This window comes from Durio zibethinus, chromosome 13, assembly GCF_047325235.1.
Source record: "Durio zibethinus cultivar Kanyao isolate XHJ-2024 chromosome 13, ASM4732523v1, whole genome shotgun sequence".
In the NCBI taxonomy this organism is placed as follows: Eukaryota; Viridiplantae; Streptophyta; class Magnoliopsida; order Malvales; family Malvaceae; genus Durio; species Durio zibethinus.
Genome location: NC_143174.1, coordinates 12,196,506 through 12,202,665, shown reverse-complemented (window position 1 = coordinate 12,202,665; position 6,160 = coordinate 12,196,506).

The window sequence follows — 6,160 nt, the reverse complement described above, 5'->3', positions numbered from 1 at the left end:
ATCTTGTTCAATTATTCAATCACAAAGTATTCACTTTGCTTGACCATTTTTAAGAGTTCACAAACCTTTTTTTCTGACATTGGTTTTTGACATTCTTCCTTAAGCATCACTTCTGGTTTATTTTGTTTTTTCTCTACTTTAGGTTTTTTTTTCTAGCCTTGTACAATATTTTTGGAGTATAACATCTTTTACTTCGAGTGTCTAGCATTTCTGGAGTATAATATCTTTCATTTTTGGTTATATCCCCTACATCAGTTATATTGATAGCATCAGACTTAGGTGTATTCTCCTTTTGCCCCTAGACTACCATATCACAACTATATCTTCATGGCAGAGCTTTATCATATTTGTAGGAAAATGAAGCAGAGACTTTAAAAGTTACTGGCCTAGGGATGATTTTGTCCACAATCGACCTTGGTTTTTTCTATAGTAAATTGTTATTGGTCATAGAACCAATTTTGATGGCTTATTACCCATAGACACTTTAGCACTTATTGAGGTATTTCCCTATTCATAAATCTCAATTTGGTAAAAATTCATAAGCTTTTGTACTTTATGACAAAATTGCTCACAAGTTTCAATAGAGTGACCAATTGCCCCCATTATGATATTTACAGCTTTCATCTTATACACATCTTCCACGATAATTACGAGGATCCATCAACTATATCATATCAGTTTCATACAAAACATCAAATAACTGATTGAGTGGAGTCTTGATTTCTTCACTTTTTCTTCAAATGACACTTTCGATCCTCACTCAGAGCATTCACATTGTGATTAGGCAAAGGATTACCACTAACATTTGGCATTATCATTATTCCCCCTATATCAAAGTTTATCATTCTATCTTTGATCAATCGTTGCACCTTATATTCTAGCACACTGTAATTTTTAATGGAATGACCAGCAATTTCATAGTGGTAGTCACAGTGAGTTGTAGGATCATACTACTTAAGATAGTATGGCTTGAACAGCTCTAGACGACTAGAGGCAATTAAGTGGTTGTTGTAAAGCTCTCAGTATAATTTCATTTAAGTCATAAGGATTGGGTCAAATATGGGTTTTTTAAAGTAGTTTGTAGCTCTCGTAAACCACTTATTAGGTTAGCAAGACTAATTTAGGGTTTTGTAAGAGGTTGAGTGTTAGGACTGTACATGAAAGTTTAAGGTTTGAAAACGGGTTGATATGTTGGTGGGTAAGATAGCTATGGGGTTGGCTGGTATGGGTAAGGTAAGGTATTATTAATAACAAGGTAGTATGAGAAGTAACCTTATGGTGGATAAGGTTGATAACTCCTAAATTATTGTCTTTCAAAGCTCAAAACTTGAGATTCAATCTCTTTTTTCTTTTAAGCTTTCTTAGTGGAAGTTTTTCCTATTTTCAATTAGCCATTCTTAATGGCATTCTTAATGATTTCACCCGAAATCACAATGTTGGTGAAATTTTTTGTTGCATTCTTTATCATTTTTTCATAATAGAGAGATTTTAAAGTACTCACGAACAATACTGTGGTCTATTTCTCAGTTAGAGGAGGCTAAATTTGAGTAGCTATGTCCTTCCACCTCTGGACATACTCTTTGAAGATTTAGTTGCCTTCTTCTCTATATTCTGCAGAAACAGATGATCAGGGACTAAATTTATGATATACCGATATTGATTGATAAAGTCATGGGTTATATCACTTTAGGACTGAATGTGAGTCTTATCTAGCTGAACATACTATCTAGTAGCATAGTCAGTAAAGTTATCTTGAAATACATGCATTAATAACTTCTTATTATTAGCATGGGCAACCATTTTTTTAACAGTACATGGTAATGTGGGTCTTTGGATACTTTTTATCATCATTTTTTTCAAACTTTGGTACCTTGAACTTCAGAGGAATAACGACATCTGAGACTAAATAGAGCCCAAAAACATCTAAAGAATCATAAAAATCAATTCCCTCTACTGCTTACAACTTTTTCTCGAGCATATTCATCTTTCTATCAACTATTGGGTTCCCTAGCAACTCGATCCATTTTTTCTCTTTTGGATCATCTAGATTAAGAACTTGGATTGGTTCCACTGCCTTCCTAGTAAAGACATGATTTATATAGCTTTAGTAATGTCTTGGATTTGAAATTGATGACATTTCAGGGTATGTATATCCTACAGGGTATGTGAACTATTGTAGTGGTGCATCTTATGTGGACTGGGCTTGATGCAGCCCATAACTAATAGGATATAGAAGGTCAGCCATGTCTTGTGATAGATGATCCTGCTGGCTAGTATTTTTTTCTATACCATTACCATTGTTTAATTTATTCAAAGCCTCTAAAATCTTACTTAACTCCCCTTCAAGCTTTTCTTGAGCTCTCTCTATCTTCTCAAAACGTTTGAAATTTTTTTGTTCCATTTATCTAGCTCGAGCTCTTGTATTACCTTAGTGAGTTGATTATGTGGGGTTCTTGCTTAGTGGAGCTATCCTTGAACTTTGAGTATTATAATTGTATTATTATTAAAAATGCTATGCTTTATATTTGCTATTTTAAGGCATGAATGGAATGTACTCATATTTGCCACATAACTATCATTTTATATTAGTACATTTCCATGGATGCAGGTATGAGATGTAATTTATCAATAACTAATATATGGCAAATATTCCCTATATGAAAATGATGCAAATGCACAATGTTACATATGATAATAAAATGATGCATGGAATTACATGCTAATGCAAGCACTAATTGAAATGATGCAAATGCACAAAGTCAAACAAACAAAATGGTTAGAAAATCAATATATCACACAAATTGTTCATTCTTGTGTCCTAACTTCGGTTACATCTATCAATGGGTAAGAATAACTCTATCTTAAGGTTGACCTCTTACGTGTCGGTTATATGTTAGGCTAAGTGATTTTGACCACTAAAGGTTCTTAAATTGTTCTTTACATCATTGTCCATCATAGACTAGTAAGGTATTCTAATCCTCACCCATCACAAGCTGCCAACGGAAATGATTCAATTTGAGTGGGAGTATTTCGTTAGCCATTGCGAAGATTACTATCTCACGAGAGCGTAGGTAATTTACTCCCTCCTAATAGGGATGGAGCCCGGGTATAGGGCTCATGTAATTGAAATGCATGTAATAGTGTGTGTAAAGGAACAAATAAGTTTCATACCTCATAAATCAAGATAAAAAAGAAAAAACGTTAGTGAACAAATAACAAAATCTTTACATTTTAAAACTATTAGACCAAAGGATATGATAAATTTAAAATTTATGGCCTGACTCTCTAACCTTATCCCTAGTGAAGTCATCAAACTGTTATAATATATAAATCCATAAATCTATAACTAGACTTAACAAGAGGAGTTCCCACCAATCTTTTTTCTAGGTGTGATTGGCCACTTAATGAATCTATTTTTTTAAAGAGCTTCTAAACTTGATTAAGGGTCCTTAAAAGAATAGGTTCTGGTCTACTAATCAGAACATGATTCAGGAGTTTGGTTACATATGAAAAAAGGTTATAGCACCCCTACATGTCCATCCAAAGGATGGTACCATTTTATTTTAAATTATCCTAAAGTATTGATGTTAATGGTCTTAAATTTAATATTGAAAATAATTCTTAAGATTTTTTCGTCAATCTGGTAGAATTATTAAAAATATTTGTTTATCTTAAGAGTATTTAAGAATCCTATTTATTTTCTTAAAAAGATTCCATCATCGGAAAAAAGGTTTAATCATTTTTTTTATTTTGGTTTTTGTTTTATTGAAAACCTATATAATTCTTTCACTATTTGAGCCAAAATTAGAAATATCTTTTCACCTATAAATTTCTTAAATAATCATCCATTTGCGATAACTAAGAATTTCATCGTTGGAATTTATTTTTATTTTTATTTTATTTCTAAATTTTTCACAATTTGGGTCAATTTAAAATTTTTTTACAAGTTTTGTTTCTAAATTTTCCACAATTTGAGTATATTTAGAAAAAAAAACTCTTGTTAGTTTTTTTTTTATCTTTGGAAAAAAATAATATAACAATTATTTTTTGAAGTTTCATTTAAATTCTTTCACCATTTGGGACAAATTAAAAAGAATTTATCACCCAAAGATTTTTTAAGAAATTTACCATTTGACATTTATAAGATTCTTATCATTGGGTAATTGTCAAATATTTTCAATTAAAAATTTTTAAGTTATATTTTTAATATTTTTATTTGAAAAAAATATAATTACTTTTATTGAAATTTCATATAAATTATTCTATCATTTGGGATAAATTTAGATAAATTCATCACCTAGAGAATTTTTAGAAAATATGACATTTGAAATTTCTAAGAATCTCATCATTGAGTAATTAATATTTAATTTCATAATTTCTGTTAAAATTTTTTATTTTTTTTAAAAAATTAAAAATAAATATTAATTATGATTATTAAAACTTTATCTAAATTCTCCTCCATTTGGATCAAATTTTTAAAAATTTCTCACCTAAAAATTTTATAGAAATTAAACTTTTATAATTTCTAAAAATTCTATCATTGGATAATTATTATTTATTTCTTAAAAAAATTATTAGTGTTTTATTTTTTATTTTTTTTTATAAAATTTAATCATGTAAAAATATTTAAAAAATAAATAAACAAACAAAATAAATAAATAAATAAATAAATAAAATAAAATAAAATAAAATAAAAACCAAAATAGGAATCAGCTTGGTTCGACGCCTAGAATGTGCGACTTGGTTGCAGAGAGGGATAGATGCTAGAATGGTTCGGTTCGAGCCAAGGACTGGGACATCGATAGCAAAACGGATCAGCGTTCAAGTTGGATTAACCTAAAGGAAAATAAGCGGATCTTAGGCTGAATTAAAAGCCAAAATGACATCATTTCGGTGGGGGTATAAAAGGGTAAAAATCCTCTTTTTCCTCAGATTTCTTCTTCTCCTTTTCTCTCCTTTTTTTTTTTCTATGTTATCTCTTTAAAACTCATATGAATTTCAGTTGAATCTTCATCGGATTTTGAAAAATCTCACTAGAATTTGGGTTGATTTGTCGGACGTTCGTCAATTTCCAGGAATCTGATGCTGGAAATTAGGAATCTTGCTGAAACTGAGAATTTCATTGGAAACTCGTCAGAATCTTCAAAGATCGTTGAAAAATTTCACCGGAAACTGAAAGTTTCAAAAATTGCCAAAAAGAAAAAATGTGCAGATTTTCTAAAAAATCTGTATAAATTTTTATACTCTCTAACTGCTTTTGTATTTTTCTTTATGTATTACTTGGTTGATTTGAATTTATATTTATAGGGTTCAAATGAAGAAAACTCTATATCAAATAGAATTTCGATTTTTTTTTTAATTTTTCCTTCAAATTTTAGATTCAACTCAAACTTTACACCCCAAACAAACAGTTTCATATAAACTTAATCACTTGATTTTCTTTCTTGTTTTTCTTATTTTATTTAATCAGACAAATTAGAATGTCTATAAATACATGCATAAATATACACATATAAATTTTTGTTTATAGTTATGGGTAGATATAGTCAATGGATATGTCAATTATGTGTGCATATAAGATGTGTGTTTCTATATTTTCTTTTATTACAACTTCTTCTTCGGTTTAAAGACTATTCGGTCCTTGGTTTTCGGGGGCCATAGGTTGTAGTATGGGGAAGATATTGACATTTCAGTTGTCGGGTGAATTAGACCATTTGGTATTTAGAAAAATAATACTAACAATAATGATGATGTTAAATGTATTAAATGTATGATGTTACTAGAAATATCCTTTTTATTTATTTATTTATAGATCTTTAATCTGTATAAATAAATAAAAAGGGCAAAACAGGTTTGGTGACGGGACATTTAGGTTAGGCCCAGTGGCGTTTCGAAGAATCATCCACAAGAAAATTTTAAGATATTCAATAAAATTTTTTTATTTTAAAATATCATGAACATCCTAAGTCACAAGGTAAATCCGCTTGTGTCGTAAATGCTTAGCTCAATATCACATGCATGCTTTATATATATATATATATATATATATATATATATATATATCTCGAAACGCATATCGAAATTCTTTCTTCAAAATTTTATTTTTAACCTTTTTTTTTCTTTTAAGTGTATATACATGATATTGAGAATTGGGATTGTG